The sequence below is a fragment of the Narcine bancroftii genome, chromosome 4 (genome assembly GCF_036971445.1).
Source record: "Narcine bancroftii isolate sNarBan1 chromosome 4, sNarBan1.hap1, whole genome shotgun sequence".
NCBI lineage: Eukaryota > Metazoa > Chordata > Chondrichthyes > Torpediniformes > Narcinidae > Narcine > Narcine bancroftii.
The window spans coordinates 107,658,227-107,683,704 of record NC_091472.1 but is presented as its reverse complement, the minus strand read 5'-3'; the positions used below and the strand labels follow the sequence as shown (position 1 = coordinate 107,683,704).

The 25,478-nt window shown below is 42.0% G+C and overlaps 1 long non-coding RNA gene across 1 annotated transcript; it reads left to right on the top strand.

The window, feature by feature from the left end:
* The first annotated feature begins 315 nt into the window (after positions 1–315).
* On the top strand, positions 316–25,478 carry LOC138760971 (uncharacterized). The gene is made up of 2 exons (XR_011356008.1): positions 316–494; positions 25,205–25,478. It is a non-coding gene; the product is annotated as an uncharacterized lncRNA (long non-coding RNA).

Sequence of the window (25,478 nt, the reverse complement as noted above, 5' to 3'; positions counted from 1 at the left end):
TATTAACTGCTTTTTTTTTTCTTCTGTAAAGCTGGATCTTAAATAAACCTGTCAAATAATCACTGCCCGAGATTTAATTCTGGCCCATCTTTGAACTTCACTCCTAATGTGGCATGAAACATCTCGGATTCAGACAATCAATGGAAAGATACCCTTCTTAATCAAATTTCTGTTTACGACAAGAAAAATACAAACTTGTTGGGTATTCTTACAATAAGTGTGTACAAACAATGCCTCTGAAGGAATATGATTTACTAACTGTGCAGTCTGAATTCTAAAGGCTTTATTTGCTCACAGCTGCCTTCACCGACTCCAAACAAGCTGCGTGCGTTCTCTCGCGCCTTCCGACAGCGTTATGGCAATGTGAATCTGTATATCTCAACTTTATTTGCGTTGAGTTCTGGTTCTCAAACTTTTATTTCGCCTTGAGAAGTGCAACTGCCTTGGCACCAGAAGGATCAGGTGCCATAAAACAGACGTGGCGGAGCGTTGAGGTGAGTTACAGCGATCGCTCCCTGGTTGTGGCTACTGCAGCGAGTGAACGTCGCAAAGCATGATATAACGAATACACGAGAACCTGGGTTTACTGGATGATATTTTGCATCACCTAAGGGTACAACTAAGTGCATGGAGTTCCTGGTTCACCAGAGTAATTTATAGCCTTTTTTTAAAAAAAAACTTTTCGCTGCTGTTTACCATTTCAGAAAATGTACATTTTATTGGGTAAAGATTTTGCCCAGTTTTTACTTAATTTAATTCTCTTTTCCTCCCCCCCCCCTTTCCCCGATCCCCACCACCAACCCCCTCTTTACCGATCCCCATCACCACCCCCCCCCCCCCCCACCGCCTCATCCCCACACATCATCTATAAGCAGCACGATTACCATCTCAAATTTAGGTTGCTTTACTGACATTTTTAGTTTCCCAGCGTGATTAATGTAAATAATATATGTGTAGCTGCATTAAGAAACGTGGGCTCAGTTCATATTAAAGCCGATTTCAAGAATAAATCATCGGTAAGTACAGACAATCTGTGATAATAAAATATCTGAAAAAGAGTATAAAATCTTGCTTATTACAGTTTCATTTGTACAACGGTATGCTTGGGTTGAAAACACAAATCAAAATAATACCATGGGGGATCCATATTTTCTTAATATGAACTGCACGTCCTTGGTAAGTGTACATATGCACTAAATACACAATTACGATATTGACTTTGGAATTACATCTCCATCAAGTTCACTCAACGTTCACTTCTTCGGTCATTAAAATGTTAACAGTCACTTTTATATTGAGCTAACATTTCAGAATATATTTTTGGGAACATTGGTATAGCAAGCTGGAGTTCAAATCATCACGCGAACATTATTTGAGAAAGACATTGTTTTGCAATAATTATTACAACATTGCCTATGATGTCCTGTAAGTTCCTTTTAATTATAAATTAAGGATGATGCATATGAAATGGGAATTGCAATATTGATTTCCACACAATATGTGTTTCTGCGTTTCGAATAACGCTCACAGTATTGAAATGACAAGGTTCACTTCTGAAATGCACACTCTCTTGTTTTGACTCGATGCACGGGCTATTTTCCGACCGCGTTTCACAGCTGAGGTGCCTAATTGTCAGCTCCTTCAACAGCCACTAATCAAGCAATTTCCCCATCCCAGCCCCATCAAATTGCTCTTTAGCTGTTGAACTGTAGAGTTTTGCTCCTCTTTTCTCATGCTAATCACGGCCATTCATGCGCTCACTGTGAGGTTATTTGTAGTGGAATAAATACCCTTGTTTGCCTGCCGCATGATTAATTGATATTGTTATATGGCTTTTGTTTGTGCTAACCGGGAGCTGAAAGGCACCACATATTGTATGTGACGAAGGGAGACAGAAACATCATTTCACCGCTGGGGTATAGGAAAGGTCGAGTAAGGTTCCAACTGCATTATTCATCGTATTCATTTTTCCTCATTAAAAATATGATGAAAGCATAAAATAGAGGGCTGGAGGTTTTATTGACCAGTCCCTTCAGCCATATAGAAACAGCCTGATCACACAAATTTAGACAGCTGCAGCTTTTAGGCAAGCCCTTGTTTAGATTTTTTTGTCTTTGTTGCCAACACTAAAGCTAACTAAAACTGCATATGTGTGAATCACTGTATTTTTCATCTGTTGTAAATTAATATGGTAATACCATGGACTGGTATAGGAGTCTGAAGCTTTTCAATGTTTTTTTCTTCCTGATTTACAAGAAAAAGTGGGTGGGGGGGGAGTGAATTTTCTTTTCCTGTGCAGAGGGGTAATTGATATGCTTCATCAGAGGTCAGGATTTGCATAAGAATTAAGTGCAGTAAATTAATTTAATATTCCATGCACATCTACAATTATTCCTGCAGACCTTTGTCTCACTGTCTCAGAGATAGAGGTTCAGCTGCTCTTGAGCCAAACAACATCTGTGCAGTTAATAATTTGATAGACAGCTAATACAAATGGTTTCTGAATTATCTGGCTGCCCAGGGACGAGTCATTGGAAGTTGTAACATTTGGCATAGTGTTTTATGTAGCGATGGCTTTATCTGACGATGGGCGAAATTCATTCGCCACAACTTTGGATTTAATCGTTCGTTTGATTCCGATAAACGGATAAGAAATCATCCAGACGGGACATTTGTTTATTTGTGATTCACTCACATACATACCCGCTTTATTTAAGATGCGTGCATCGTTTGATTTATGATTAACATCGTCTATTTCCATAAGGCTTCTGTCCGCATTATTGAACCGTGGCCGACCCGCTTTCGGTACACCAATAATTAATCTTAAAATATATTTTAGATTTTAGTTGTCCGTTTATGTGGTCAAGCGATTCCGTTTGCCATGTGACGTACGCGACAGTATTTGATTGACAGCACTGACATTTTGCATTTTCGCCATAATATCTGAAGTTAAGACATTGAAAACTTGTGTCATGTTCCATGTGATGAACTTGGGGGAAAATATGGATTTTCTGATTGAGTCTTCTTACCGTATTCGTTTATCTAGGACTCCATTAGGTCAGTGGGGAGTTTGTTGCTTTTAATCTAGTAACTTCATATTAAATACCCAGTTAAAAGGAAAGCACAATCCTTGGAGATACGCGACGTTGTAATTTGCAGCGTGAAAAGGAACATTTGGCCTTACCTGTTTCATTCGCGAGCGCTTATACCGTATATTAAACTCGCGGAACATATTGAAAGTGAAGGTTTCTTACTCCTGACGAACACCGCATTCATTGAATATCTTTACCAGGGTGGTTGCGGGGGTTTGGGGGGTGGGGGTGGAATTAATCTTATAAGAAAGGTATGGACTTTCACGAGACATTCTCGCAAATTTTTATTTGGGGGAGTTGGTGGGGGGTGGGGGTGGTGGAGGGAGGGGGTGGCGTTTCTAGCAAACCAATCAAAAAGGGACAAATGTGCAACTGGATTCAAAACCTGGAGACGTGTTTTTTATTCCCCCCCCCCCTCACCAATTGCCAACATAACAGGAGCAGAACTTGACTACAATCTCACTTTCTGAAGTTCAGTTCAAGTTTCCTTCGTGTGTTAGTGATATTATACATGCCTGCGCTATTATACACCCAGATATAAACAGTAACAGAAAGTTCGACTTCTTTTGGAAAAGTATTCAATTGTAATCGTGATAATTCGATCCTTCTCCCATGTTTATTATGACCGAAGGATTAACACACGAGATAAACCAATGACTTGCGGGTATCTGCAGTTCCATTCCTCGTGCCACGATCGTTATCAGGAAGCGATGATATTTCCCCAATTTAAAATAAAGCACAATTTTAACTGCTAAACATACACATGGATATGTATATAACTAATTTAAAAGGGTAAGGATACCAGTTGACAGCACGGATTTTCCATTCAAGAGAAATAACCAATACTTAATATTTAGAAGTAACCTTCGGATATGTAGTTGTTTCAGTTAAACATCCAACTGCAATGAAAGTTACTGAAATAAAACAGACTATTTTTGAACTTCATAAGTAACGGCGACTATAAATAATTTTGACCTGAAGTAATTGTATTTCAATGAAGCGGTTGACAACATTATTTTAGTGACGGGAAATATGAGATTGTTAACATTTCCTTTTGGGTATTGTAGTATGGAACCGGCCAATAATGCTTTAATTTTTTTTAAAAAATACTTCTGTATGTTATGATTGGGCTGTGGTGGGGAAACAGTGCTGTTCTTTCGCTTGTACGATTATTTATTGTGTTTGATGGGAAATAGCCAGCTCTGCAGAAATCTTAACCTTTGGAATATTTTGGTGCAAGTTAATAATTACCCACCAGTGCTCGCCTGCATCCGAGATCCCTTTTCGGAGCTACGATTCGTATTCATATCTACCTAGCAACCAAATACATACCACTAGGCATCTGGCGCTCTGCTCGATATAGGCTACAAAAATAAGAGAAAATAACAGCTCCGCGTTGAGGAAAATCGCCCTAGAACACAGAGATAGACATCAAGTGTTAGCTGGCAAATGCAGGGACGGCCAACTAAAAAAAAAGATAAAATATAGAGGAAAAGAAGGAATTAACACAATTTATCCCGTTTTAAAGGACAAACGCAGTTCTTTAAATTCTTATTTAAAATCTATCTCTAGAGTCAAGCTTCGTGGTAGCATTAGGTGGCAGTCAAGGAGCTGCACGCTTATCCTCAGTCGAGGAGAACCATTCTAACGTTCCCCGTGTCACCCCTTTTCGCTGGTTCATTGAATAAGAAGTTAACGTTCATTTCAAGACTGCGAGAAATTTTAAACAACATTATGCGAGCCACCTGAAAGGTGCGTCCTCGCCTTCCTCTCGAAGTGGTGAAAGGAAGCGGCAGCGCACATTCGGAGGCGTAAACTGCGAAACAGCAAAGACATACTGAAATTACATTATTCATTAACCACACGTTATTAAGCAACTGGTCACACAAATGGATGTAAATTGCATGCTGGATGGAAAATATACAGAGCCCTCGCGGGGACAGAATAAAAACGCAAAGCTCTGGAGAGTGAACCTCTTCACCAAAAAAAAAATCAAACTCCCAGCAATTCGTCAATCCGCTGCGACATTGCTCTCGGTCGAAGAGGAACTCGAGTCGGACGTGGGAGGGAAGGTGTCGGTTAGGTTGACATGGGTGTACAATGGCGAGTCACTATCAGGGGTGAACGATCAGTCAGCTGTTCTTTTTAATGTTGGGGAGAAATCACAACAAAAAGATTTCATTGTGGAAAACTTGCAACAGATAAGCAAGGACGAAAGTTGGTGTGGAGTGTTTTACTGAACCGCCTTCAACTGTTCGTCAGATTTAGTTATCTATAAAGTTGCAGATTAACGCGGTTCAAGCGACAATTTAAAGTATTTAACATTACCACTGGAGCCTCTCGTGCTTTTCATGAACCCGGTTCGAGTATTGTAATGGCGTTATTCTAAACTGATTTAGTTCCTTGGAGTTTTTTTTTCCCCAGTGGAATACAATGTAAGGAAACGATATAATCTTAGATTTGTTACAGCACACCAGCAGGTAACGGGACACCTCTAGTCGCTACGGGGGGAAATAGGGAGCCCCTCAGGCATTTGCGTCCGATCGTTACTCAGGTGCCATATCAATTTCAGCATTAAGTCTGCGGAAGGAAACGAGCTTCGCAGGTTCCGAATCACCACTTTCTTCCCTCATTTCGTGTTCCAGGATGTCCCAAAATGCGTCACCGTCAATTAATCACCCGGAAAGACTTTCAGCCTTATGTTGAGACAAGAAATGAGGTTAGCCAATGAGGAAGAAGGCCTTGAAAGCTGGAGGTTCACAATGCATTTAACACAGGGTATTAAAACAAAGCGTTCTGGTTTAATAAATATAGTTCTTTAATGTATATTTAGAATCATTTTAACTATAGATTCGTGTTTCACCATCAAAACATCTGAAATTCAATTTTCAGTAGTTGGATCTTGACTTTCTAAAATGGTCTTTTTTATTTGCCTTTTACATTTGACTATCAAACAAGTGTATGATTGTGCCACAAGTCATTTGCTTTTTCACAGTGCTTTGATTGAATCTCTAAAAGGGCCAGAAATTAGAATTGACCATTCAAGCAGTGGTGAAAACACTGACTGCCCATTTAAAGAGGAGTTGATAATGTTAGAAAAATAAGGCCTGAGTTTAAGTGTAGAGCTCCTGGAAAGAATCAAAGACTTGTTGATCCAAACCAAGGCTTTTATTAGCAAAAGACAGGAGCCCTTCACAGGTGGCCGACCAGTCCGGAATGATCCGACCTGGCTAGGGACACAACCCTTTAAGGCCCAGACGGTAGGCGTGGCTTAGCTCTCAGCCAATCGCTGTAAGCACAGTCTAGATACTGTAACTATATACACTATATACATTGGTGATAGATCTGTACTATCACAAAGAGTAAAATGTCTTTTCACTGCCCTGGTTTAATAATATCATTTATTTATGCACTAAGAAATATTTTTATTTTTGTTCATTTTTATTGCACATTTTTTCAATTTTGAGTTTCAGTTCTTCAATCACAAAATATCATGGCCCATAATTCTGCTTCAGTTCCAAATCAGTTCTTTTCGGAGTGTGTTTCTCCTATAAACCTGCCTCGAAGGGCAGCCATGAAAAGCACACAGGAATTAAAAGAAAATGTCAGCAAATGTAGGCATTATTTATCCCTCTTCAGTAGATTGTCCCTATTCTCACCACTGTGATAGCACAGATCTATCACCAATGTATATAGTGTATATAGTTACAGTATCTAGACTGTGCTCACAGCGATTGGCTGAGAGCTAAGCCACGCCTATTGTCTGGGCCTTAAAGGGTTGTGTCCCTAGCCAGGTCGGATCATTCCGGACTGGTCGGCCACCTGTGAAGAGCTCCTGTCTTTTGCTAATAAAAGCCTTGGTTTGGATCAACAAGTCTTTGATTCCTTCAACGAGCTCTACAATCACTTAATATCACTCAGCATTTCATGCTGCCAATGCCACTTTTTATTTGCTCTTTTGGAAGCTCAAGTCCCAAAATACAACCACAGTAGGATGAATATCAGCCGAGCTTGCAAAACAAAGATTAGTGGTCCCTTCTCACTAAATATCATCTTATAAACTAACACAGTAATATAGTGTGAAACAAATGCCTATCTGGATTATTGCATTTGATATGGACACTCTTCCACATTGACAGCAATATTTATTTATTCATATAGTTCAATATGTGTTTAAAGTTACAACATTTATAATAAGCTTTGCATTGCTACTGTTGAATCTCAAGAATATGTTCCTGGGACATGGATAAGACTGGCAAAGACCACATCTATTGTCAATTCCTATTTTCCTATATTCAATGTTCTTCCTGATTGGCCCAGTCTTTGTGCACCCGAGAAAATTCCAAAACATTTGCCCTATTAAGAGCGAAGGAACTGCAATATTTCTCCCAGAGAATGGGAAGTGACTTTGGACAATGATTGTGTTTCCTATGTTAGGGCTGATTTTGATTTTCTTTGTGGCGGAGGTGACATCGTAGATCTCTGTAGAGAAATACAAAGGCTGCAGATGCTGGAACCTTGAGAAAATAATGAACTGCTGCTGGAGGGATTCAATGGATCCGGCAGCGTATGGGAGAAATGATCAGTCAACATTTTGGGTCGGAAGCCTTTATCGAGATTAAAGTAAAAAAGGGGTGATATTATGTATATGAGGGGAAAGGAGCTGGTGAGGGCTAATAAGTATTGCTGCAGTAGGAAAGGTCGAGAAACATGAAGAGGGAGAGACCAGGGATTGTGGGGGGGGGATTAGAGAGAATAGAACAGAAGAGATGGAAACTGTGAAACCAGATGCTGTGGGGAAGTTACAATGATTAAAAAAAACCCAAAGTTCATGTCATTAGGTTTAATGCTGTCCAGCAGGAATATGATGTGTTCCTAAAGGTCCAGGAGGAATATAGTGTGTTGTTCCTCTGGCAAAATGTGACACAACATCATACATGCAGGACACTAGTGTGGAGAAATTGTGAATTGTCATAGTTACTTGTACATTGCACTTGAGTTTCAATTCATTATTCTTAACTTCGCCAGTAAAGATTAGATAAATTCATTATTTCTAAATGTTTACATTGAAACCATGTTTCAAATCCATTGCTGATGTAAGATAAGCAATTATATGAACAAAACAAGGCAACAATATCCAATATGCTGTGTTACATTTTCCTTCAATTTGTAATATTTTAGTTTTTTTAGAATAATGAAAACAAAATCAGCATTAAAGTCTGGAAATATTTCAAAGTTAAAATGGAATAATATCAAAAATATGTGATTTTACTTGAATAAATGTATACATTCAAAAAATAATATTTCCTTTCTTTGAAGTTATTATTTTTCTTATTTCCTTCAGATAAAAAAAATTAAAAACCATGCAACCATGGTTAGAAATAAACAGAGTTTGTAACTAGTCATTTCTATTGATTTTATTATTATGATATCTTTCAACCAGTAGTTAGCTTCGTCATATTTTTATATGCATATTTTATATACATAACAGCCACTGAGTATTTCCACATGGTTCTGTGATATAGGTTTGCTTCTTGTAATATAATTAATGCAAGAATGGAGATGTATTAGGCACAGAGTAAAATATGGCTTTACCTCAAAAAAATCAGATATAAATCTCATGAATGCCTAATGAAGCACAATCTATTTGCAGCTTATTTTTCAGTCACTCAGACCCATCCAATTGCCATATTTTGCTAGCTACCAACATCACTTGTCCTGCTGGATGAAGTTTGAAACATTTTGAAGCAAAATGATTAAGTGTACCTTCATTAAAAATGACACATTTCTCATTGAAATTCTCAAGAAGAATTTGATCATGTAATATTTTAATTCCTTAAAGAAAGGGTTACCTCTGAAAGATGTTATGTCTTTACCAAATGAAAATTTCAGGGGATATCATATCAAAATATTTAAGTTAATACCTTTGACTTTTTGCTGGATCAGTAAGATTTTCTTTGGAATTCTATATTTTTGGTTCTTTTTCTTGTAATGACTTCACTTTCTGTCAGATATACATTTATTGGTGATCCCTCTAATCCACCAGCTAGGTTCTGGCGATCTCTTCGACCATGGTAAGTTCACAATTACTGGTTGATGGTAAGGGACAGAAGAGGAGATCATTATTACATCGCCAACTAAGTGAAGTCACATGAATGAACCTCTTGCATGTGATCTAATGGCTACTTTGATGGACTGAGCTTAGCCTGACCAGAATGTTCAAGACCAGGTGATGTACCAATAGAATTCAAAATCTTTTCAGTTTGAATGCTGCTCTCAAAATTTTAAAATTCCATGCTGTTGAATCAGATTACTTAAATTACATTTGATTTATTCCTGCGGTGAAGTTACAACCGCATTCATTTGACACTCAAGTCCTTCCAGCTAAAAAGACATTTTGGCTTGAATGGACAAATAATTGGTGGAGGAACTCAATGGGTGAGACAGCATCCATAGGTAGAAATGGCTGGACAACATTTTGAGTCTGGACCCTTTATTAAAACTAAGATAGAACAGATGAAATTACTCTGTGTAAAAGCGTGAGAATTCTGGGGGAGTGGCTCAGACGGGACAGAATATAGGGCAGAAGGATGCAGTGTGGCCTTCTAACCATGAATGCTATCTGATCTGCTGAATACCTCCAGCAATTCTTTGTTGAGCCAAGATTTCAGTATCTGCAGCTTTTGTGTTTCTCCCCTTCGCATTTTGCCTTGACGTCTGTTAGGAAATCAAAATAAAAGTTAGGTTTCAAAAATCCTGGCATTTGCAGTTAAGCTATTGGGTGAGAAGGGTGGGATCTGGAGTCATGATGAATGATAACCCTAGTCCTATCCAATCCAATTCAGACAGCACTGTAAGTTCAAGTTTATTGTCAAATGCTGTGATAATAATTGTTCTGTGGGTAGTCCAGTTGGACATCTCATACATGGTACAACAGCAAGTCACAGTACAGAAGTGCAGTTATAAAGAGAGATCATAGATTTACTAGTGTGAGGTTTACTCATGAGTCTGATAACAGTGGGATAAGGCTGTCCTTGAATATGGTGGTGCATGATCTCACACTTATGAATTTTCTTCCTGACGGAAGGGATTAGTGAAGAGAGTGTAGCTGGGATGAGATGAGTCTTTTGGTATATTGGATTCTTTTCCAAGAGAGCAGGAATTGTAAATGGACTTGATGGTGATGGTGGGGAGGGAGATGGGGTGTGTGTGAGATGGCCTGAACTGTATTCAAAACTCCAGTTTCTGGTGGTCTAGGGGAGCAGTTCTTGAAAAGTTTGTCCTGGCTGATCAGCATCAAGGTCTCAATTTTCTGGTTAAGCAATAGTTAATACTACCCAAACCAACTTGCATTTCTTAAAGGGGCATGGACTGTGGCTTCATGAGAGGGGTTATTGCTTTGAATAGACCCATGATATTATTAAAGAGAGGTGGGTCCATGCAATGACATACTGGGGAATGTGGGGCACAGAGGTACTGGAAGTACTGGAGAGAGGAGATATCCCATTTTTGATAGGACCAGACAACTCTCAAAATGAGATGGGGAGGGATTAAGTCACTTGGGACTACATTTGCTGGAATTCAGAAGATTGAGAGGGGGATCTTATAGAAACATATAACATTATGAAAGGAATAAATAAAATAGAAGCATGGTGGTTGTTTTTACTAGCAGATGAGACTGAAACGAGAAACATAGAACATTACAGCACAGAAACAGGGCCCATCAGCCCTTCTAGTCTGTGCTGACCTTTTTTTTTTGCCTAGTCCCACTGGCCTGCACCCAGACTGTAGCCCTCCATACCTTTCCCATCCATGTACTTATATAAATTCTTCTTAAATGTTAAAATTGAGCCCACATTCACCATATCAGCTCATTCCACACTCCTACCACTCTCTGTGTGAAGAATTTCCCACTAAACTTTTCCCCTTTCACCCTGTTTTGAGCCCAAAGGACACCAAAACCCAGCAGCAATAGATATTCATCATAACAAATGGTTACTTAAACAAAAGTTGTTTTTAATTATCTTTAAACATGAAAACAGAATCAAACTTTAACTTATCACTATTAACTTATCTACCCAACTTAACCCCCTTCTAATTCTAAGCACACGTGTATGTGATGTGTGTGTAAATTTAAGAAAAGTTCCTTGGTTCACAGTTCAATCTCACTTCTCAAACTTCCAAGTTATTTCAGGCTACTACAGAGTTCCTTTCTCTTCCACATATTCCAAGAGAAACATCAGACAGATAGCACTTGCAGCCATCCGCCACTCTGGAGCTTCTGTTTCAGTTCCAACAAGCTTCTCCTGTTGACACTATCCAGTCTCTCTCTCCATCTGAGATTCCAACTGCCAGGCACATGTCCTTCTCTCTCTCACTTGCAAACCCCCCCCCCCCCCACACCTTCTCCAGCAAACAATAGGAGTTTGTCTTCTACTCCCATCTGTTCTTTTAGGTAAACAAACCTCTCAATGACCTATGAGTGAGCACTTTGCAGAGAGGTCAGAAGCCTTGTTAAAAAAACATCCAACACAGACGACCTGACTCCAGTCCATTCATTTCATGACATCACTTCAATCAGCACCTACTTGTGAAATGTGCATAGCATTTCCCATAGTTTCTATAAAGTCACTGAATATGAATTCTTCAGTATTTCAAATAAGATCTGTTTTAAAGTGTGTGTATGTTTGTAACCTGCTCTAATTTTACCAGTTTATCTCCCAAAAACATTCCCAAATATTCCATCACAACCCTTAACCCGTGACCTCTGGTTTGTATCTTACCTACCCTTAGTGGAAAAGGCCTATTTACACTTACTCTGTCTATCCCCCTCAAATTTAAAAACCTCTATCAAATCTCCCTTCATTCTTCTATGCTCCAGGGAATAAAATCCTAACCTGTTTAGCCTTTCACAGTAACTCAGTTCCTAAGTTCGGTGAAACATCTTAGTAAGTCTCCTCTGTGCTCTTTCTATCTTATTGATATCTTTCCTGTAGTTAGGTGACCAAAACTGCACACAATATTCCAAATTTGGCCTCACCAATCAATGTCCTATACAACTTTAACATTACATCCCAACTCTTCTACTCCATACTTCGATTCATGAAGGCCAATATACCAAAAGCTCTCTTTACAACCCTACCAACTGTGGTTCCACTTTCAGGGAATTGTGTGTCTGTATTCCAGATCCCTCTGTTCTACTGCACCCCTCAATGACCTATCATTTTCTGTGTATGCACTTTCTTGGTTTGTCCTTCAAGAGTGCAACACCTCACACTTGTCTGCATTAAATTCCAACTGCTATATTTCAGCTTATTTTTCCAGCTGGTCCAGATCCCCTGTAAACTTTGAAAACCTTTTTCGCTGTCTGCAACACCTCCAATCTTAATGTCATCTGTAAACTTGCTGATCCAATTTATCATATTATCATCCAAATTATTGATATTGTGTAACGCAATCAATAACTACTCACAGATATGAAGCAAGGGCCAAAGACTTTATTGATCTAGAGATCCAAGCATGCCTCAGCATGCTGCTGGCTCAAATTCAAGGGCAAGTATGAGGAAGGAGACTAGGGCTCTCGGCTTTATTAGGGGTCTTAGGGAGGAGGGGCTACCGGTTCCGCAGGTGGGCCAGCCTGCCCAACTCGGGGGGGAACGTGCCCGGAATACCAAGTTCCATCACATTCACCCCTCCTTTTTAGATAGTCTGGCAGGGTGATGCGGGCCACTGTCTTTATAATTCATGAGTAGCACAGTAATGTTCACAGATTTAGTCTCTCTGGTGGTTTTACCTGTCGTTGGGACTTCCGCAGTCCTGTTGTCTGTGCATCTTGCTCTGGTGGCCCGATGGCTCAATCACTGGGCTGGCTGTTGAGGGGCTGAACTGTGTCTGTGTCTCCCAGGTCCATGGGAGGTGGGGGGGGGGGGGGGGGGGTGGTTAGTTAGTAACTGGGAAGGGGAACCCTCCAGCAGGAGGAAAATTCAGGGGGCCGTGCTGGGAGTGGGAGCTCTATGTCCTCAACCAGGTGGTCCCTGGGGCCAGCCCAAGGATATATGGTGCACCTCTCATGCTGGGATTCCTGCTCGTGCCAGGTCCCAAATGGACACCGTGTTGTCCCGTCCGATTGGGTACCTTACCAGCGCATACTGGGGGTTTACATGCAGGAGGTACACTTCCTCTTCCAGTGGGTCCACCTTTTTGGGTTCTTGCATGCTTCTGGAGGAGCATCCAGGAGTACCTCTTGCCACTGGGACACATTCAACCCTCTTGCCTTTAGGCCAACAGGACTGCCCTCCAAATGGTGCCGTTTTCCTTCTCTACCTGGCCATTTCCTCGGGGGTTGTAGCTGGTGGTTCTACTTGTTGCTATGCCCCTGGAGAGGAAGTAATGTTGCAGCTTCTCACTCATGAACTCTGAATCCCGGTCACTATACACGTATGCGCAGTACTCGAACAGAATGAATATGGTGCAGTGTTTTAATGACCGTGGCTGTGGTCATGTTTGGGCAGGGAATGGCGAATGGGAAGTGTGAGTATTTGTCCACAATGTTCAGGAAATAACTGTTCTGGTTTGTGGATGGGAGGGGCCCCTTGAAGTCTATACTGAGGCATTCAAAGGGGTGAGTGGCTCTCTCTGGCTTGTCAAACTGCGGCTTGCATTCTGCACAGACCAGGCAATTGCATGTCAGCTCTCTGATTTCCTCCACTGAATAGGAAAGATTATGGGCCCTCATGAAGTGGTAGAGTCTTGTGACCCTGAGATGGCATAAGCTATCATGGAGGATGTGTAGGCGATCTACCTGCACCTCAGTGCAGGTACCCGACCGGTACAAGATCTCGTAATTATAGGTGGACAGCTCAATTCTCCACTGCATGATCTCGTCATTCTTAATTTTGCCATGCTGTTTGTTATTAAACATAAAGGTGCTGGGTCTCTGGTCTGCCAACAGGGTGAATAACCTGCCAGCCAAGTAGTGCCTCAAGTGGCACACCGCCTCCTCCATAGCCTGTGCCACCTTCTCCATGGCAGGGTGCACAAAAAAATGCCAGAAAAAGGCCTACATGCCTGGTTCAGTGTGGCGGCCAGGGTGAAGTTGGATACATTACTCTCCATTTGGAACGGGACCAACTCATTGATGGCATGCATTCCTGCCTTGGCGATCTCATCCCTTATGCTCTCGGAGGCCTTATAGGGCTCACCAGGGGTTGGGCCTTGTCAGCATAGTTGGGACACATTGTGCATAATACGAAAAGAGCTCCAGGGACTTTTTTAAAGCCTTGGGGTTCTGTGGCCAGAGGCAATTCTAGGAGGGGCACATGCGCTCAGGGTCAGGGGCAATCACATCATGCTCCACCAAATACCCCAGGGTCACCAGCCATTCCATGCTGAAAATGCACTTCTTTAGGTCATATGATAGGTTGAGGCCTTTTGCAGTGACTAGGAACCTCTGCAGGTTGTTGTCGTGTTATTTCTGGTCATGGCTGCATATTGTGATATTATCCAAGTATGGGTAAGTGGCTTTTAACCTATTGTCATCCACCATGTAGTCCATTTCCATTTGGAACACCGACACCTCATTTGTGAGGCTGAAAGGGACTCGTAAGAACTGGTACAATCTACCATTGGCCTCAAATGCTGTGCAGGGCCAATCCTTTGGGCAGATAGGGATTTGATGTGACTTGAGATCTATGGTCGAAAAGACCCTGTATTTGCGATCTCATTCAGCATGTCATCAATTCGGGGTAGAGGATAGGCATCCAAAAGGGGGAATTGGTTGATGGTTTGACTGTAGTCAATCACTATTGGTTCTTCTCTGCCCCCTTTACCACCAGCACCTGTGCCCTCCATGGACTATTACTGGGTTCTATTATACCCTCCCTCAGCAACCATTCCACTTCAGACTTAATGAATCCCCTGTCCTTTGGGCTGTACCATCTACTCTTAGTGGCCACCAACCTACAGCCTGGGGTGAGGTTTTGGAACCGTGTGGGGGAGGGACCCTTAGGATGGCCAGGCTGCAAGTGGGTAGTGCTGCCCAGCCTCCAGGTGCATGATTGGGCCTCTCCGAAAGGGGGGGGGGGGGGGCGGGACCTAGGGAACTGGTCATTCCATCAAACTGCAACAGCACCCCTTTTAATTGGTACTGGAAATCCAGTCCCAAAATGATGGGGGTGCAGAGATGGGGCATCAACAAAAGTCTGAAAATTTTGAGTTTCGTCCCCCCCACGGTTAGGTTCATGTAGCACTTCCCGCGATTTCTGTTGAGAAGGACTCAGAGGCTAGTGCTACCTGGCACTTCACAGGGGACACGGTCAGGGAGTAGCATTCAGCGGTGCATGGGTGTATGAAACTCTCAGTGCTCCCCATGTTGAACAGGCAACTCTTGGTGTGACCGTTTACCTCTATGTCCATCATGGACCATTCCAGCTGGTGCGGTTGACACTGGTCCAAGATGATCGAGGCTAACGTTGGTTTCCTGTCTGACCCACTGCTGCCAGTCATTTAGTCGGCAGCTGCCAAGATTACCGCTTGGGAGATTGTGAATATGGCTGCCTCCATGGATCGTATGCGGTGGGGCCCAGAATTGAAGCTGGCAGTGATGTCCCTCCTTGTCGTGATGTGGACCCGGAAGTTCAATTCTCCACAGTCAGAAGTGATGACTAGAGCTGCTTGAACCACGGTGGTAATACGGGTCGCAGGCCACATGTGATGTTGCTCACGGGAGGCTTAGATCGGCATACCCTTGCATAGTGCCCTTTCCGCCAGCAGTTTGACCAGTTCGCGTTACGTGCAGGGCAGTACTTTTAGGGATGCTTGCTCTGCCCACAGTAGTTGCACCTTGTGTGCTCAAGCAGTTGCAGCGGCCGTCAGGGGCAGGGGCCCCGAATCCCAAGATAGGGCCGCCCGTTCTGCATATTTAGGGGCTGTGTGGCCCATGACGTAGGCCTCCCCCTTCTTTTGGGCCGTCTCCATGGTCCGGGCCATCAGCATGATCTCCTGTAGGGACCAATCACCCTTCTCCAGGAGTCGTTTGCAGATGGGTTGGGAGTGGAATCCAGCGACCAGCCTGTTGCAGATGAGCTCCTCCTGGTACTCCACCACCGTCACGTCCCGGCACCCGCAGTCTCGTTCCAGCTCTTGCATGGCCCGCATGAACCTGTCGACTGACTCACCCGGGCCTTGGCATCGGGAGCCAAGTTGGAAGCATGCGTACATGGCATTCCTTGGTGCTCCATATTGTTGCTGTAGCAGGGCCATCGCCTCTTCATACCTCATGCAATCACAGATCAGTTGGTACACACGAAGGCCTACTGCTGTGAATAGTGGGTCATATCGCAATTTGCTGTGATTTTGTAGGCCTTCAAGCAGTGTAGCCACATGTCAAATTTCACAGAGGCCTCTGGGTCTTTGGGGTCAATCTCTAGCTTCTCCAACTGAATCACCTTGTCCACGGTGCTTAAAAGTTTAGATCAATAAATTGTAGTGCGATCAATGACCACTCACAGACATGAAGTAAGGGCCAAAGGCTTTATTGATCTAAAGATCCAAGCATGCCTCAGCATGTTGCTGGCTCAAGTCCAAGGGCAGGTATGGGGGAGGAGTCTGGGACTCTCAGCTTTTATTAGGGGTCTGGGGGGAGGGGCTACTGGTTCCGCAGATGGGCCAGACTGCCCAGCTCAATGGGGAATGTGCCCGCAATACCATGTTCCACCACACATTGATGACAAACAACAATGGTCCCAGCACTGATCCCTGAAGTACACCACTAGTCACAGGCCTCCAGTCAGAGAAGCAATCATTACTCTCTGGCTTCTCCCGTCCAGGTATTGTCGAATCCAATTCACTACTTCACCATGAACACCTAGCATCTAAACCTTCCTGATTTTCTGATTAACTAAGGATATAGTCTCAAGATTCAGGGAGTACATTTAAGAAAGATGAAGAGGAAATGCTTTTTTCCCAGAAAGCAGTGAATCTATGGAATTCTCTGCCCAAGGAAGCAGGAACTGCTGCCTCATTGAATGGCCTCTCTGAGCCCTGGTCCCAATTCATGTCAGTACCTGTTAATTCTCAAAAGTTACTTCTAATTATAGCACACTTGTTACTTGTTGAAATTATAAGTAACTCCTGAGAATAAACTGCACACTTGGAGCAGAGGGGAAATCCTGTCCTGGGAACCGTGCATCGGGCCAACAGTTTGTGTGGCACAACTTCTCATTAATACAGCAACACAAGAGTCGACTTGCAACTTCTCTCTGGGAACAGACAGTTACTTCCAGTCTCTGGCAAAGCTGAATTCCCTCTGGTCCGTCAATGGTCAGCATAATATGACTCAGTTATTGAAGGGCAAAATTAATTAGTATTTGAAAGGAAAATGATAGGAATTAAATAATACACAGAGTTGTAAGAAGTGGTATCGGTTAGAGATGATTTCTGAAAATAGTCCTTGCTGAGACAGGAGAGTAGCAGAGGATCTCTGGAGGGAGACAACCTCTCCATTGGTCCCACCACTCCATCTTCAGAATGGGGCCTTCTGCCACTGAAATTCCTTCCCTCAACAATTTTGTCCTTTAAGCTCTTTATCCTCAATCAACTCCCTTCATTTGACGAAGATTATGTCAGAACTTAGAGACCATTCTGCACAACGTAGAAGGCGGTGGTCAACTCCTTCAACACATATGAGGATTCTAAGGTTTGTACTGCCAAATTTTATTTAGCTTTGCTCATGTGAAATGCCATGGGTCATTTTGCCATGTTAAAGACATCACATAGCTGCCTGCATCATAGATAATCACAAATCTATACAGTAACATCAAACATTTTGGTCTGGAAATCAGCGGTGTTTCTAATATCATGCTAATGGACTATTGAGTCATTTGACAAAAATGTTTTGGTCATGTGCCTCCTATCTAAAAGGTCAGTCACACCTGAAGCACAAGGATTTGGATGCTGTTGATCTAATTTTAAGAGATACAGCATGGTAACAGGCCCTTCTGGCCCACAAGCCCACACTGTACAGATGCCCCCATGTGACCAATTAGCCAACCAACCACATAGGTCTTTGGAACGTTGCAGAAACCTGGAGTACCTGGAGGAAATCCACGCAACTCTTGGGGAGAATATACAAACACTTTATAGACAGCAGCAGATTTGAAATAGGGTCACTGGCACTGTAATAACGTTGACATCACATGATTGAACATACGAAATAGGATTTAATCAGTGCCTAGGTCCAGGTCCTGTTATTTTCTAGTTCAGGAGACCTGCCTGGTGATAAGCTGATGAAGTTGTCACTTAGTCAAGGGCCTGCAGTCTGCAACTGGATCCACATCATTTTACGTTCTATGCGATTTTCAGAATGAATGTTGCATGGAGCAGGCAGTATGTCATTGAGTGTATATCTGATTTGTGATATTCCTCCCTCTGAGAAAACTGCCTCCTCATCTTCCCTCCCCCCACCTCCCCCCTACAACTCATCCACCTCTATTTGACTCAGTAATTGTCCCGTGGGTGCAGATTTCACATGATTCCAACCATTTTTGCAAATAATAGGTTTACGTATAAGATCTTTCAGATCAGATTTACTTGTCATTTTCCAAAGATGACGTGCGGGCTGCCTTCAGGAGAGTGAATCCAATGAAAGCATTTGGTCTGGACTGGGTACCAAGCTGAGTACTGAAAACCCGTGTTGACCAACTGGCCAATGTATTCACAGATATATTCAACATTTCACACTGACAGGGTGTGTACCCACCTGTTTCAAACAGGTCTCAAACATACTGTTCCTAAGAAGAGAGTGGTAACCTGCCAAAATGACTACTGACCAATGGCACTCACATCCACAGTGATGAAGTGTTTTGAAAGGCTGGTGTTGTATTATATCAGCTCCTGTCTGAGTGGCAACATGGATGTGTTTCAGTTCACCTACCACAGCAACAGGTCTACAGCTGATGCCATCTTACTGGCTCTAAACAAATCCTGGAACATCTGGACAGAAAAGATGTGTTACCAGAATGCACTTTATTGACTGCAGTTCAGCATTATGCTCTCAGAACTGATCATCAAACTCCAAGACCTGAGTCTCAATGCCCCACTGTGTAGTTTGATCTTCAATTTCCTCACCTCCATTCCCTAATTAGTGTGGATTGGCAAGAACGTCTCCTCCACAATTTCCATCAGTACCAGAGCACCACAGGGTTGTGTAATTACCCTCCTGCTCTACTCACTTTAGATCTATGACTGTGTGGCTCGGTACAACAACACCATTTGTAAATTTACTTAAGATACCATCGTAGTGGGCTGTATAAAAGGGGTGATGTGTCAGCATACAGGAAGGAGGGAGATTGAAAGCTTGGCTGAATGGTACACTAACAGCAACCTCTCATTTACTGTCAGCTAAACCAAGGAGCTGATTGTAGATTTTAGGAAAGGAAAACGAGAGATGTACGATGCAGTAATCATTAGGGGAACAGAAGTGGAAGCATAGAACATAAGAGCACAGTACAGGCTCTCTGGCCCTTGATGTTGTGCCGACCCATATATTCCTTCCTAAAAAAATACTAAAACCTCTCTACCCCGTAACCTCTATTTTTCTTACATCCATGTGCCTGTCTAAGAGTCTCTTAAATGCCCCCAATGTTTCAGTCTTAACCACCATCCCCATCAAGGCATTCCAGGCATCCTCAATTCTCTGTGTAAAAAATGTACCCTTGATGTCTTCCATAAATTTCCCTCCCTTAACATGTTCTCTGGTGTTTGCGGTTCCTGCACTGGGAAACATGAGCTGGCTGTTCACCTTATCTATGCCTCCCATAATCTTATAGATTTCTATCAATTCTCCTCTCATCCAACTATGCTCCAAAGAGAAAAGTCCCAACTCTGCTAACCTTGCCTCATAAGACTTGTCTCCCAATCCAGACAAAATCCTGGTAAATCTCCTCTGCACCCTCTCCATAACTTCCATATCCTTCCTAAAATGAGGTGACCAGAAATGAACACAATACAAAGTGTGGCCTTACGAGAGATTTATAGAATTGCCACATGACCTCTTTACTCTTGAACTCAATCCCCCTATTAATGAAGCCCAACATCCCATAATCCTTCTTAACTATCCTATCAACCTGTGCGGCGACCTTGAGAGATGTATGGATTTGAACCCCAAGGTCCCTCTGTTCATCCACACTCTTAAGTAACCGACCATTAACCCCATACTCAGCCTTCTGATTTGTTCTTCCAAAATGCATCACCTCACATTTATCCAGATTGAACCCCAATCTGTCACTCTTCTGCCAACTCTGTATCATGTCTATATGCTCTTGAAAACTTTGACAACCTTCAGTTCCATCGACAACTCCTCCAACTTTCATGTCATCTGCAAACTTACTGACCCATCTATCCACTTCTTCATCCAGGTAATTTATAAAAATCACAAAGAGCAGGGTTCCCAAAACAGATCTTTGCAGCACTCCACTTGTCACAGACCTTCAGGTAGAATATTTTATTTCCACTACTACTCTGTGGTTTCTTCCTTCAACCAAGTTTTTTATCCACACACCCAAGGTTCCACTGATCCCATGCCTCATGACTTTCTGGATAAGTCTTTTATGAGGGACCTTGTCAAATGCCTTCTAAAATCCATGTAGACCAAATCTACCATCCTACCCTCATCAATTTCTTTTGTTACCTCCTCAAAAATCTCAATTAGGCTTGTGAGGCATGACCTTCCCTTCACAGAGCCATGCTGACTATCCTTGAGTAGACTGTACTTCTCCAAATGGTCATAGATCCTATCTTTAAGAATCTTCTTCAATAGTTTTGCCCACCACTGACGTAAGACTCACCGGTCTATAATTCCCAGGATTTTCCCTATTCTCTTTTTTAAACAAGGGGATTATATTTGCCATTCTCCAATCCTCTGGCACTTCCCGTGCAGCCAAGGAGGATTCAATGATTATAGTTACTGCCCCAGCTATCTCTTCTCTCACTTTCCACAGCAGCCTGGAGTATATCACATCTGGCCCTGGGGATATCAATCTTGACGTTTTTAAGAAGATCCAAACTTCCTTTTCCTTAATCTCCACATTTTCCAGCACACAGGGCTGTTCAATTTCGACCTCAGCATGATCAAGGTATTTTTCTCTTGTGAATACTGACACAAAGTATTAATTTAAGACCTCCCCAACCTCCTCTGCCTCCAGACACATGTTGCCTCCTTTATCCTTTTGTGGCCTCACCTGCATTCTTATCATCCTTCTGTTCTTCACATTTGCATAGAATGCCTTGGGGTTCTCCTTAATTCTATATGCCAAGGCCCCATGCCCTCTTTGAGCTCTCCTTTCTTAAGCTTCTTCCTAGCTACCATATACTTCCCATGAGCCCTTCCTGTTTCCTGCTTCCTATATCTAATATATGCTTCCTTCTTCCTCTTGACTATTTGCCTCACCTGTTTCATCAGCCACAGTTGCTTTTTCCTACCATCTTTTCCTTTTCCCAGTGGGACAAACATATTCTGAACCCAGCACAAGTGGTCCCTAAACTTTCTCCACATTCCTTCTGTACTTTCACCCTTAAGCATCTGTTTCCAATTTATTCTTGCTAGTTCCTGCCTCGTCCCTTCATAATTAGCCCTCCCCAGTTAAGAATTTCCCATTTTGAATGTTTTTATCCTTTCCCATAGCTATGTTGAAGCTCAGGGAATTCTGGTCACTCTCACCAAAATGCTCTCACCATTGAGAGTTCCGCCACCTGACCAGGTTCATTCCCCAGTACCAGATCCAGTATGGCCTCTCATCTTGTTTGTCGGTCAGTCCACCTATTATTATGTCAGGAATCATTCTTGAACACACCTGACAAATTCAGACCCATCTATCCCTCTTGTAGTCAGGAGGTCCCAGTCAATATTAGGGAAATTGAAATCACCCATAACTACAACCCTGTATTTCCTGCACCATTCCAAAATCTGCCTGCTTAGCTGCTTCTCGATGTCCTGAGGGTTATTTGGGGGCAGAGTGAAAGATCTCTTCCTATTTTTGACTTCCACCCTCACTGAGTCAGTGGACACTCCCTCTACAGCGTCCTCCCTTTCTATTGCTGTGATATTATCTCTGACCAGTAATGCTACTCCCCCCACCATTTTTTTAAACCTCCCATCCTATTCTTTTTAAAACACCTAAACCCCAGTATTTGCATTAGCCAATCCTGCTCTTCCTCTAGCCAAGTTTCAGTAATGACCACAGCATCATAGTTCCACATACTGATCCATGCTCTAAGTTCATCCCCTTTATTCCTAATACACCTAGTATTGAAATAGACAAAATTCAACCCCTCTAACTGGCTACATTTTTGTTTTGTCCCTTTCCTGTCCCTCCTCACAAACTCAGAACACATAGAATCATGATTTTGTCGTTCTACCCTAATCTCTGCATTCACATTCTGATTCCAACTCCCCTGCCAAATTAAGTTAGACCCTCCCCAATTGCTCCAGCAAACTTGCCCGCCAGGATATTGGTCCCTCTGTAGTTTAGGTGTAGCCTGTTCTTTTTGTACAGGTCAGACTTTCCACAGGAGAGATCCCGATGAACCAGAAATCTGAACCCCTGCCCCCTACACCAACACTTCAGCCATGCATTCACCTGCCATAACTTCCTGTTCCTACTCTCTGGCATATGGCACAGGCAGCAGTCTTCAAATTACCACCTTTGAGGTCCTGCTTTTTAACTTCTTTCCTAACTCCCTATATTCCCTCTTCAGGACCTCAAAGCTACTCCTATCTATGTCATTGGTTCCCATGTGGACATCTGGCTGCTCTCCCTCCCCCTCTAGAATGCTAATTATTGATTTGGGAGATTTATCTAATAATGGGTCTAAACAATAATTAAAATCACCTTCTACCATAATTTTATCATATGCCTGGCTAAAGTTAAAAAAGGAATCCACCATAAATTGTTCATTATGTATGGTGGGATGTTTATAGAGACGCCATATGGCTAATTTAAATTTTCCTACTTTTAATGTTAACGGGCTTAATAATCCAATTAAGAGAAAGAGAGTATTAGCATACATTAAAAATTTGAAAGTTGATGTTGCTTTTCTGCAAGAGACACATTTGACTGAAAAGGAACATCAGAAATTAAAAAGAGATTGGGTTGGATAGGTTATTGCATCTTCTTTTAATTCTAAGGCAAGGGAGTTGCTATTTTGATTACTAAGAAGTTAGCTTTTAAATTGGATTCTGTTTTGAGGCAGCTGGTAGACCTTTGATTGTTAATTGTAATTTTTTTCTGATCGTTGGACTTTAATGAATGTTTATGCTCCTGTATCTATGCATTTAATATTATTATCTTCTCAAACATCCCCTCCCCAAAAGAAAAAATTGAAAATAACAGTTAGAGGGAAGCTTGGTTCTCAAGGGATATTGGGGTTATGGCTCAGAAGAAGAGAGTGGTGTATAGCAGGTATAGGCAACATGAAGCAAATGAGGTACCTGAGGAGTATAAGAAATGCAAGAAAAAACTTGAGAGAAAGCAGGAAGGCTAAAAGAAGACATGATGTTGCTTTGGCAGACAATATAAAGGAAAATCCTAATGGTTTCTACATGTATAAGGAAAGTAAGGGACAAAATTGGTCCCCTTGAACATCAGAGTGGTTGGCTATGTATGGAGCCAAAAGATATAGATAGATCTTAAATGGGGGATGTTCCATTAGTATTTACTCAGGAAATTGTGCAAAGTCTATGGAAGTAAGGAAAATAAGCAGTGGGGTCATGGACCCTGTATAGATTAAAGAGGACAAATTTGGAGTTTTGTGGAGTTTTGCTCACCTAACTACTGGACAGATATCAATCATAAGATTGAAAGAATGCAGACAGAGCAGATTTACTAGGATGTTGCCCGGACTTCAGGAAATAAGTTAGAGGAAAGGTTAAACAGATTAGGAATTTATTCCCTGGAGTGTAGAAGGATGAGGGAAGATTTGATAGAGACACTTAGAAATATGAAGGGTATAGATGGAGTAAATATAGGTGGGCTTTTTCCACTGAGGGTAGGTGAGATACAAACCAAAGGACATGGGTTAAGGGTAAAAAGAGAGAAGTTTAGAGAGTGGTAGGAGTGTGGGATGAGCTGCCAGCTGAAGAGTTGAATGTGGGCTCAATTTTAATATTTAAGAAGAATTTGGACAGGTACATGGATGGGCGAGGTATGGAGGGCTATGGACTGGGTGCAGGTCAATGGAAGTAGGCAGAACAATGGTTCAGCATACAAACTAGAAGGGCTGAAGGGCCTTTTCCTTTTCTGTAATGCTCTATGGTTCCCGATGAAGGGATCTGGCCCAAAACTTTGACTGCCTCTTACTTCCTATGGATGCTTCGTGACCTGCTATTTCTGCAGCGTTTTTGTGCACAGGAAGAGAAGTAGCAAAAAGGAAAGGCTGAGGGAAATAATTCTTGAGTCCGTATGACATACAATATATTTTTCTTAATGTCAACCAAGAGAGAAAGATGTTTCCCCTCATCAAATGAAATTTCTGATTGAGAAATTTCCATCACGTTTCTGAAGAGCAGAGTTTCAAAAGTAGAATATAAGAAGACTATGTGTCCGTGTTGCAAGTTTAATACATGTGTCTGAGGAGAGTCTCTACCTCTATGAATTTTAACAGCTTTATCTTTAAATTTATTCCATTGCAGTCGATGTTTAAACACCAGCCTTGTCTTAGTCCTGGCATTAGCACTTCTGATGAAAATTCTGTTTACTTTTTAAATTATATTCCATGACATTAACATATTTATTGTTGTATAGAAAAAAACAGTGCAGCACAATTGAAGATGTTATTTTAGATAGGTTAACAAAAATATTGATCTTGTAGAATATTTATAACTGATACAAAGGAATAATCCAGAAGGCATTTGAGAAAGGAAGAATCATTTTAATAGAGTCCTTCAAGGTGGAAATTGTACTGTAAGTAATTACCACATTCCCATTCAACACAGAAAGAGCTATTTCAACTGAGATTATGCCAGCTCATGAGGGCAGTCCCATTCCCCATTAAAATTCTCTGTAGCCAATTCTGCTCACATTTTCAATAATTCTTCTCTGTCTCCCCCTGCACACTAGGAGCAATTTACAGCAGCTGATTAACCAATCAACTCACACGTCCTTGGGATGTGGGTGCAAACCGGGAACCCACATTTGGTTACAGAAAGAACATGCAAACTCCACAAAGACAGCACAGGAGGTCGGTATTGAACCCAGGCATTGGAACAGTCACGCAACAGCTTTACTAGCTGCACTACTGTGCTACTGTCATAATAGTGTTGGTAGGTCAAACATAGTGGCATAACTGTGAATCTCAGTTTACCTTGAACATTAAACAACAATGTGGAAAATG